Genomic DNA, 11,987 nt, shown 5'->3' on the forward strand with positions numbered 1-11,987 from the left:
TGGCTTGGTCTTGATCAGTGAAAACAGTTTGTGATCTTTTTTTGCTATGTGCCTGCAAAAATGTTTCAAGAAGCCATTTAAAGGAGTCAATTGTCTCATCATACAATAATGCAACCCCAAATATCACCCCTCCTCTGTAATGATTAAAGCCCAAGAAAATTGCAAGGGGACGATGATCTCCATTTGTACAATAAGTGGTATCCAAAGAAATCACATCACCAAAGCATTGATAGTCAAATAACATTCTTGCATCGGTCCAAAAGATATTTGTTATTTGCTCTTCTGAATCAGTTTGGTATGCATGGAAAAATGAGGGATTATATGTAAGTTGTTATTGGAAATATTGTAGCAAACACCCAACTTCACCATAAGCCATATCTCGCCGCCTCTTAGAATTCAAATAATTCTTTGCATCTTGTCTGGTATACCCTAGATTCTCTCTACCTCCTACATATTTACTAATCAAATCAAATGAGGCTTTTTGTTGAATCCCTGTATCTTTTGCCACTTCAAGTTCATATGCTTGATTTTCAGTTATTCTTCGTTGACAAGCTAACATATGCACATTTTCTAGTGGATGGAGTGGGTGATTATGATCATAAAAAAATTCAATCACTTTATATTTCTCATTGAATCGTTTAACTTTCATACTTGCCATACACCATGTTCTTGTCTCAGCTTTTGGATTGGTCGTTTTAGGATCTCTTTTATCAGATTGACGTATGCCCTCCTTACAACAAACATATTTATAATAAGTAATGGAACCATCTTTCTTACTCTTGCTTGAATTCTTTTTTCTAACTCCAAAGCCTTTCATGCCTCCATAATCTGTCCAAAATAGATATGCCTCTTCCAAACTATTGAACTCAAGACCAAGTTTGATAGTCAATTCCTTTGGGTCCATCAATTAACTCCTGTAAAAAAAATAATAAAGTATCATATAATTAAAAAACATATATATAATCTATGGGAACCACTGCGATTGTGTCCTTGGAACTCCAAAGTCCTAACCTTGTTTAGATAAATTTTGAGTAAGCTTATTACAAAAATTTACAAGCTGAAGAGATAACAAAAGAAATGACAAAAATTAACGTAAAACAATAATAAGCAAAAGAAAAATCCCAAATCAAAGACTACATTTAAAATTTATCTAAACAAGGTTTAGAATGACAGTGAAAAAACAATAATCCTAAAGCAAAAGAAATGACATAAATTAACGTTATCCAATGTAAAATAATAATCCCAAAATCTACATTTCTAGAGTTAGATATGATTTCATAATATATTTATAACAATATACTAGCAATTATCAATTTTAATTATTTCTATAAATTAATTAACTAATCTATGTAAATCAATATATGTAAACTTCAATCGTATTCTAAATTATAATTTCTATAGATAACCTCTTTCAAGTAAAATTGGCACCTTTTATTTTGTGTAAAACTATTACAAATGACAGTGAAAAAACAAGGTTTTGAAAAGAACCTACAAATGGCTTTCAAGAAGACGCTGGCTTTGATGGACCTGGTAGGTTCTCCCATGCTTGCTTTGATGGACCTTGCATAAACAATGGCTTTGTAGGTTCTCCCATTGTTTTAGAGAATCTACTTTGATGCTTTGATTTAGGTGGGAATAACTATCTATGAAGAGAGAAGTGGATTTCGGGCTGCCAGGCTACGTGCAAGTTACAGATTCAATGAAACAAAATAGATGAGATACATATCCTCAACGGTTGAGATTAAATTAAGTTGGAGGGTTTTGATTTAATTTTAAAGATCATAAAAACGGTTTTGGAAGGGACAACACATGGACTGCTGGCAGAGGGACAGCAGAGAAGCCAAATCCGGCCAAACCTAGGTTTGGACCAAAAATCCAAACACACTAATAATGGTTCCCAAATAACAAATAGCATAGGACCATGAATCAAAATTGAGTTGGTTTGAGAATTAATTGTAAAATAGCAAAAAAGTGTGAGCAAGTAGAAATAATTAGAGTTCTAACACATAAAGAAATCTAGATTTCAAATGCACCTTCAAATACTCTTTCATTGTCCATATTACTCCAAGATCTTTGTCACACACATGGTGCCAACAATTATTGAAGACCCTAATGATATCTTGTAGCCATATTTACCCCACCTTCTTAAGCTCGCCTTGGGGGTAATGTTAACGCAAATATCTCCCACACAAGAGAAAATGTGGAGTTATGGGAAGTATGAGTTTTAGGTGTATCAAAAGGAAAGTTAAGGAAGGTAAGAAGAGAGTAGAGAAGTTGCAAAGTATGAGGCAATATGTGGAAGTAGTGAATGAAACCATCATTGTTGAACGAGAACTGGATATTTTTTTGGCAAGAAGAAATTTTTAAAGAACAACGGTCTAGGGCGACATGACTTGAGCATGGGGACAATAACACAATTTTTTTTCCATAGGAAGGTTTTTCAATAGAAAAAGATAAACACTATTGAGAAACTTCACGTGGAAGATAAAGGTGTATTGGAAGATAAAAAAGGACATAACAAAGGTCCTGACACAATACTTTTCCATAGTTTACCTCCTCAAACCTGATGAAATAGAGGTCACAAAGGTTGTGGCAGAAATATGTGAGCCCTAGATGGTGGACATCCACATTAAATCGTTCACAACAGAAGAGGTAAAAAAGGCTCTAAATAAGATGCATTTCACTAAGGCTCTTGGGCATGACAGAACAGCTTATATCTTATACAAACATTTTTAGGACATGGTTGCTGATGGTGTGACACGAGAAGTTCTTGATATCCTCAACGATGAGGGTGATCCCACATGTATTAATAAAACCAATATTGTTTTGATTCCTAAACTAAAAAACCCAACTTTGGCCTCTGATTTCAGACCCATTAGTCTATGCAATGTTCTCTTTAAAATTGTGAACAAAACTATGGCCAATATGCTAAAGATGTGGGGGAGAACCAAAGTGTTTTTTTTCCTAATATGACAATGCCTTAATTTTCTTTCAATGTTTCCACTATATAAAGGTAAAAGATGAGGAAAATATGGGTTTTATGGGGTTGAAATTGGATATGTCCAAAGCCTATGATAGAATTGAGTGAGGTTTTTTGGAGTGTGTGTTAGTGAAGATAGGATTCCTCTCCAAATAGGTCTCTTTGATTATAAAATATGTTATATCTGTTTCTTTTACATTAATGGTAAATGGAAATCCTCATAAGGAGTTCCTCCTTCACAAAGGCCTTCGTTAATGGGATCTCATTTTTCCTTATTTGTTTATTCTTTGTGCGAAAGTCCTCTTAGGATTGTTGAATAGAGCAGTGGGGCAAGAACTACTTCATGGTATAAAAATTTACCCATCAACATCTTTAATATCTCATTTGTTCTTTACAGACAATAATATGATTTTTGATAGAGCCACTGCGGAGAAGGTTTTTCATACATCTCATATTCTAAAAGCTTATGAAGAGGTGTCTGGATAAAGAATCAACCTCAACAAATCAGAACTTTCGTTTAGCCAAAATGTGCCTAGTCCTAGAATTGAAGAACTGACTAAATAGTTGGGAGTAAAGGTGGTTGAAGGTCATGAGAGGTACTTCGGGGTTCCTACTCTGGTGGAAAAATCCAAAACCTATATCTTCACTTTTGTAGAGATAGAATTTGGAAAAATCTCAAAGGTTGGAAGAAAGTTGTTTATCCAAAACAAGTTGTGAGGTGTTAATCAAATTAGTGGTGCAATCAATCCCATCTTATGTTATGGGATGCTTCCTCCTTTCCTAAGTCATTTGTGATGAGATTCAAAGGCTTACAACCCATTTTTATTGGGGGGTAGAGATATTGATGGGAAGAAGATTCATTGGATGGGTTGGAAGATAATTTCTAGAAACAAAAGAGAGGGCAACTTGGGCTTTCATTTTATGTATGATATTAATCTTCCACTTCTAGCGAAACAATTGAGGAGAATTCTGACAAATGAGGAGTCCCTTATGGCTATGATGATGAAGGCCAAATACTTCCCGAACTTATCTATTTAGGAGGGCCAAAGGAGTTTAAGACCAAGTTACACGTGGACGAGCATTAATGGTTCCATGTGGATTATGGAGGTATGATATCAATGGAGAGTAGGAGATGGGAGGTCAATTAAGGTCAAGCAGGATAGATGGATATCAAGGCTTCCTAGGGCAAAAATCTCTCCCCTAAAAGGCACCCTTGTTCTTAATGAGTTGAGGGTTAGTGATCTTATGAATAAGGACAAGAGGGGCTGGAATGGTGCTATTTTAATGAGCCTCTTTGAATAGGAAACTAGATAGTGCATAAAGTTAACACCTATCAAAATGACTCAAGCAACTCATTGCCTTTTATAACGCTTCAATTTTGATGAAGTATATTCGATTAAGTCTAGATACTAGATTGTTGTTATAAGGTTCCACCCCATGGAGTCATCGTTCATCCAAAATCCAAACCTATTCTAAAAAAGCATTTAGAAGGGCTCCATGACGCCTAAGTGTAAATTTTTCATTTGGCGAGCATGTACGGATATTTTGCCAGTGAAATCTAACTTGCGAAAGAAGAGAATTGGTGCTGACCCCTCATGTCTAGTGTGTGGAAAAGAGTCAGAAACTGTGTTGCACGCTCTAGTTACATGCTAGGAGGCCCAGAGACTCTAGTTCACTTCTCCTTAGGGCTTGAGAGTTTTCCTAGGGCAACATGAAAACTTTTGTAACTGGATGGATGAAGTTAATAAGTAGATAGAGGATGAGAGCAAAACCTTTTTGTATACAATGGCATGACCAATTTGGTTCAAGCGGAACTAGTTGGTGTTCCAAGATAGGAAGCTCAAATGCCCTCAAATCTTAGCCAAGGTGTTCCAAAGTCTAACCAGACAAGAGACTATAAGTTCTGGCACAACGGATGAAAGGAAAGCATGGTGTGGAAAGCTCCAATGAAGGGTCCCATTAAAATAAACTTTGACACATCCACCAAGAATTGAGTGGGAATGAGCCTAGGTTTCATTGTCCGTGATGTAGAAGGTTATGTCTTAGCCTCAACAACCAAGCTTGTTGATTCTCTGATGTAACCAAGGGAAGTAGAAGCATTTGCGTTCATATGGTCTATTATGTTGGCAAGTGAGCTTATCCTGATTAACACGATCTTTGAGACGATTGCCTTTAGCTATGCCAACATTGGAAGAAATCATAGGACCAAGGCAAATCGTTATTTCATGGAATCATCCAAGACTATAGGAGAATGTAAATTATTGATAGCCAAAATAAGCTTCTGGTTTCAAAACGATAGAGCAATCAGTAAGCTCATTGCCTAACTAATTTAATTTTCTCTAAGTTGGAAAAATGTTGGATGGAGGAGGTTCCCTTTTAGGTAGGACCAAATCATGGGACTTTTACCAAAAGGGTGTAATTTTTTTTGTTCGATTTTTTCATATGGGTGAATTTCAAATTATTACCAAAAATAAGATAATTAGTTACAGGTGCTACGACTTTTAAGTTAGAAGTCATAAAATATGTTACAACTTATTATTATTTTTTACTTCTTTTAGTTGAAGTCGTAAAATTTTTTACGACTTTAGTTTATTTTTTTTATTTACGACTTCAAAAACATATTTTTTTTATCTTACGATTTTGAAGTCATAAGTTTTTTTTTATTTTACGAATTTGAAGTGGTTTTTTTACCTTTAAAGTTTTCTGTTTTAGAATTTTTTATTTATTTGTATTTTATTTTGTTTTTCTTTCAATTTTTTTTAAAATTGAAAATAATTTCATTTATTTAATTAATAAATAACTATATTTAATTTTACTCGTTATTAATTTTATTTAATATCTTGTATATATTTTTTATATGGTCTTATTTAATATGTTATATATTTTTTAAATATTTTTTTATTTAAAATATTTTATATAGTTTTTGAATATTATTTTATTTAATGTTTTGTATTTTTAAAATTTAAATAATTTTTTAATAATGTTAGTGAATTTTTTTTTGTAAATGAAATAAAAAAACTAACATAATGTTATTTAATATATTTTTTGAATATTTGTTTTATTTTAAATATTTAAATTTTAAAAAATTCAAATTTTAAAATATTTTGTTACTAATATTAACTTATACTTTATGAAATAATATTATTTATTTTGTATAAAGGAATTTAGTATTAACAACATCTAATAATTTATTAATAAAAGTAGTTGTTAAATTAAAAGAACATAATATATTAATATAAAATCAAAAATATAAATTAAATAAAAACATTAAAAGTAGAAATTATATTGTATATTTATTGAATGATTAAATAAATAAAATTATTTATAATTTTTTAAAAATTAAAAGCAAAAAAAAGAAAATACTAATAAATAAAAATTCTAAAACAAAAAACTTTAAAGGTAAAAAAACAAAAAAAAAAACAAAAAGACTTCAAAGTTGTAAAATATATATAAAAAAATTATAATTTCAAAGTCGTAAAATAAAAAAAAACATGTACGACTTTAACGTTGTAAAAAAATATTAAACTAAAGTGAAAAATTTTTCGACTTCAATTAGAAAAAGTAAGAAAAAAAAGTTATAACAAATGTTTTTGACTTTTAATTCTGAAGTTGTAACACCTGATATGACTTATCCCAATTTCGATAAGAATTTGGAATCGACTCCAAATGAAAAAATTGAAAAATATTTACACCCTTTTAATAAAACTCCCCCAATTCATTTCCAATGATGTAATTTCTTCTTTTTTGCTGCATCAATAAATCCCAACACTTTAAGATAGAAAAAGGTCAATTCTGAAAGATATAGAAACTAATTAAAAATTTGCAAAAAGCACAAAGTTAATGTACAAACACAAAAGCCAAGCTTTATTGAAATAAATATAATCAACTAAAAGAGATCTTAGTTAAGTTCATCACCTAGGCCTAGAGGGGTTTAATTACAAATAAGGAAACAAGAAAACACAAGTGATGTTGGTGATGAAATCGTTTAACTAGTTGGATCTAAGTGTTGTTAAAAAAAAAAAAACCTAGTTGGATCTACTTCCTTGGTCTTGAGCCTTTTAACGCCCCTGACTCCCAAAATGTTCTTAATTATAAGATCTTCCTCTTTTCACTTTGAACTCTAAAAAATAACCTAAAAATTTGAGAAAAGATGATCATGTCCTCAAGGCTTTATAGAGTTTTATAGGTAATCCAACGCTTGAATCCATGTTGTTTTGTCCAAAGGTTTACATAGCATCAACACATTGGCGCCTCGTGCCAGTCACCCAAAGCACTAGCTAGGCCACTAGCGCTTCGTGCCAATTATTTTGTTGTACATGTGAAAAATTAATAAAAAATTAGAAAAATAAAATATTAAAAGGATGAAAACATGGCATTTTATGTGAAACTATAAGTGTAGGAAAGTAAAATTTTAACTTTAAAGACAAAAAATATATAATAAATCTACATCAGTTATATAAGTTTATCACGGATCACTTAACATTCTGCTATTCAACAAGAACATGAGAAGTTGAAAAAAAATAATTATAAGTGTTTTATCGTGTTAAGGAATCGCATTTGAACTTTCTTAAAAATTTAATGAACAGAGAAAACATAGATGCAAATGCAGCAGGCCAACTCATAAGCTTTTGCAACTTAAAATTGAGAGCATGCTTAATGCTTTAATTGAAAGAAAGAAAAAAGTTTACGAGTTGGGACAAGACCTTGCCAAATTCATGAATGTCACACCAAAATCTTGAAAACTGATTGGAAGTAAAACTTGCATCTTTTATAAAATTCCATTATTATTTGAAGGGCATATAAAAAAAATGTTCATAGTAGAAGAATTTACACTATTTAATTAAAAAATGTTTTTCTAAAAAACACCCACATTTAAAAATGTAGAATTGATTACAAAAAAAAATGTAGAATCAAATTTATAATAAATAAATATACAGAAATACGGAATGCGAGGGAAAATATCCATTAAATATATATTTAGCTTTATACATGTTGATTAAGTTATTAGTTATTTACAGCTGTTAAAAGAAAATACTAATTAGGTTAGCTTGTAGAATAAAATAATTAGTGGTGATATTAATTTCATTAGCTAGTAAGCAAATAATTGCAGATGACATTTCATAAGTGAGTTTAATAACACTGTATGTTCAGCCAAATTTCCGAATTTTCTCCCACGTTTAATACTACATCTACATGAGTTATCCTAACATATTCAGCTCATTTTTGTGATTTCCTGCCAAAATATCTATTACCGTGACTATGGATCTAGTTCAATTTGACAATCCGATAAATCCAAATTGATCTAAACCAGAAAATTCAGATTGATTTGAATTATTGGTTTGGACCATATTAAAAAAATTACATATCGATGAGTTTAGGATCAAATTTTGAATTATGCTTTTAAAAATTAGATCCAATTGATTACTTAGTATTTTTTTAACCTTTATAGTGCTTGGATTTGTTAGTTTGGTCCCTATTTAATTGTATTTTTTTTCATTTTAAGGCCATTGATAAATTATTATTATAATTGTAATATCAGATATGGTTTAATTTTTAACTTCAAATTAAACATATTCATATTAGCCTAGTAGTTTAAAATAGTTTAAAATAAATATATTAAATTACATACTATTAGACTTATTTTCCTTTTTTATTTTTTATTATTTTAATAATAAATCTGATGATTTGATTTCATTCAATCAAAATCGAATTGATTGGGGGCAAATTATAAATTTAAATAAGCAAAATAAGATCCAAACGAATTAAAAATAATTGGATTAAAAAATTCTACAAATCCGGTCCAGTCCAACCGGTGCCCACTCCCAAATTATCTATCTCGCTAGGGCAGAGGCTAATAACTTGCTTATAGATGATGAACCACTTTTATTTCTAAGTCTCATTATTTTTTTACTTGGTAAGTGTCATTAGATACACACAGAAATAAGATGTTTTTTTTTGTCTTTCTCAAAATTAAATTTACATGTAGAGTACGCAACTTTTAGCATTTTTAAAAATAAAATAATCTTCCTTTAATTTACTTATTTAAGTGGAGTATTTTATTTCGAAAAGAAAATATCAGGAACTTATCTTATGAGTAACATTATCCACTTTGGTCTTTGGTATATAAAATCTGCTTTGAGTGACATCACTTGGAGATCTTTTAGAAGGTGAGAGTGGCAATGTGTTTGACAAAAAAGGGTGTCAGAGCACATGAAGGACTTTTCTAGTTAAGTTGTTGTGCATGCAGCATTCTGTTCTGTACAATTCAATCCAATCGTTATACTTATGAGATTCTGTGCAATCTATTTTTGTTGGATAAGATAGGATATGCATGTATTGTTTGTGGGGTGGGGCTGATCAGTTATGAGATGACGCCTTACTTACTGATCGGAATGGAGAGAAGCACAACTTCACAAGCTTTGGTTTAGGTAAGGTAAGATAGCCCACCGGATAACGGTTGCATGCCAATGAAAATGAAATTGACAGGACATCTCTCATCTTCTTTACGTTCCAATTGGACTAGGATCAAGGATTCTTTTTTTTTTTTTAGGTATCATTTAATGTGAGTTTGATGTTCTCGATAACACAAAGATAAATTTTAATAGTTGTAAATAAAATATGATAATATTATCTTACTTATCTTATCGTGTTAGTCTAAAGTATTTTTTTTTTAATTGAGAGAATATAGTTGGATTATAAAACATTAAGGACATAAGTTACTTACCTTGGGTTGAGTTTGGGACAATTTAATTAAGATTCAATCAAACGAGTTTATTATTTTTTGTTAAGCAATGTTTTCACTCAATCCAACTTGACCTTAATTGGATTATGTTGAGTTGATTGATTAAAATAATAATTTATTTTAAGAATTATAAAAAGATAAAATTAAAGAAAAAAAATCAATCTTTATAAATGATCTAGGAAGATCTCAAAGTTAACAACAAGGGGTAAATATAATCATAAGTTTCAATTTAATATGTAGCATAATTATTGTTATTTTTTTTTTTTTGCTGAAAGTTATAAGTAGCATAATGATTAGCTTTGTTAGTAGAAATTGAGTTTGTACATGATTAATATGAACATCGTTATAAGAAAGCCAAACATCTTACGTTATTGGAAAACAAATGGAGAAAGTCACACATTAGAAAAATACCAATGTATGCATATAAAGCCAATTCAAAACATATGAATAACATCAATTAAATTACACGTATATTTCAATCTAATGCTAAATGTCAATGTGTGACACTATAATAGAATTTATTAATATTGTTAATGTAATTGTGACCTAATTCAATTATAATTAGCTCAACTAATTTAAATTCAACTAAACTCAATATATTAAAATGTAATTAGGTTAAATTGGTTTGATCGGATTCCTGAGTCAATACAATCTACCCTTATTAAGACAAGACACGATCTTTATAAATATTACATACATAACATATATTAATATATGATATTATTATGTGTAATATATATATATATATATATATATATATATATATATATATATATATATATATATATATATATATAATAAGTATAATATTTCTACTCAACAATAAAAGTATATCAATTATTTTTTATGTTTTCTATTAACTTTATTATGGTTTTAGTCCATATGAAATTTTAGATTTCTATTTTCAATCCTTATAATTTTTTTGACTATCTTTAGTTCTTGATTCCTTTTTATTCATCAATATTAAGTATATATAAATAGTGGTGGCAATGTCAATAACAATGACGATAATCATGTTGATGGTGACAGAACAATCATGGTTGGGGTAACGATGGTAGTCATGATGGTGGTGGTGGTGATCGTGATAGTGATGATAGGTTTGATATATTTTAGGACACAATAAATTAGATATTTGATTTTTTATTTAATGAGTATTTTAAAAATTTTGTAGTTACATGAGATTTTAATTTTAATTTAAAATATTTTAATATAAAATTTTTATTTTAATTTAATAATTGATGTTAGTATTCTCATTCTTATATAAGAAAGTCACTCTTATCATGGACCTGAGAATTTTGGTGCCTTTGACGAATAGAAAAAATGATGCCCTCATAATTATTTGAATATTATTGATCTTTTTGTATTTTTATTACAAAATCATCAATAATTCATTCAGAATCAAGATTCTTTAAAAAATTATTTTCAATAGCAATTAAAACAAGATTATTTAATCTACCTTGTGACATAGTAGATCACAAACATAATTTTATCAATTTTAAATTTGAAAACTTCCCTCAGCAAGTGCAACAATAATAGAAATAGTTAATATTATTCTATAAGCTATACCCAAATTAGTAAAACAATTAATTAAATGCCTTTGAAGAACTCAATATAAAAAAAATTGATTTGATTCATTTGTTAAAACCTCTCTAATGACTTATCTTTCTTCAAATAATTCTTAATTACCAAAATGGTTTGACTCTTTCAACACTAAACAAAAATCTAAAAATATTCTCATATGTGTTATAATGCTCAAATCTTCTTTTAAGCGAATCAATTATTTGATCTACGAAATATAAAAAATAATAGATCCTAAAAGACTCTTTAAGGGATTCAAGGTTTGATTGTGAGCTTTCAGAGTTTTTTTTAAGTATTCAACTTTTCATTTGTCTATTACCTGTTAATTTTTCTAAAATTATGAGTAAATTTATTTATTTATTTTTTGAAATAAGGTAAAATTGAGTTGAGAAGTGAAAACATCACTCATTAATAATGAATTGACTAATGATCAATGGTTGTTTTATTTTAATATTTATGAATAGACTTATGAATTCAACTTCACATTCATGCAACTAACTTTTACAATCTAGCTACTAATTTTAATTCCAACTATTAACTTTTACATTTCAATTACTAACTTTTGTATTTTTGTTACTAACTTGTAATTTTTGCAATTAGATTTTATATTTTCGCAATTAATACTTATGTTACTTATTATTGTTGTTTTTGAGTTGCTGGGTTAGCAAGAAGCATGAACTTTGGGCT

The sequence above is a fragment of the Glycine soja genome, chromosome 6 (genome assembly GCF_004193775.1).
Source record: "Glycine soja cultivar W05 chromosome 6, ASM419377v2, whole genome shotgun sequence".
NCBI lineage: Eukaryota > Viridiplantae > Streptophyta > Magnoliopsida > Fabales > Fabaceae > Glycine > Glycine soja.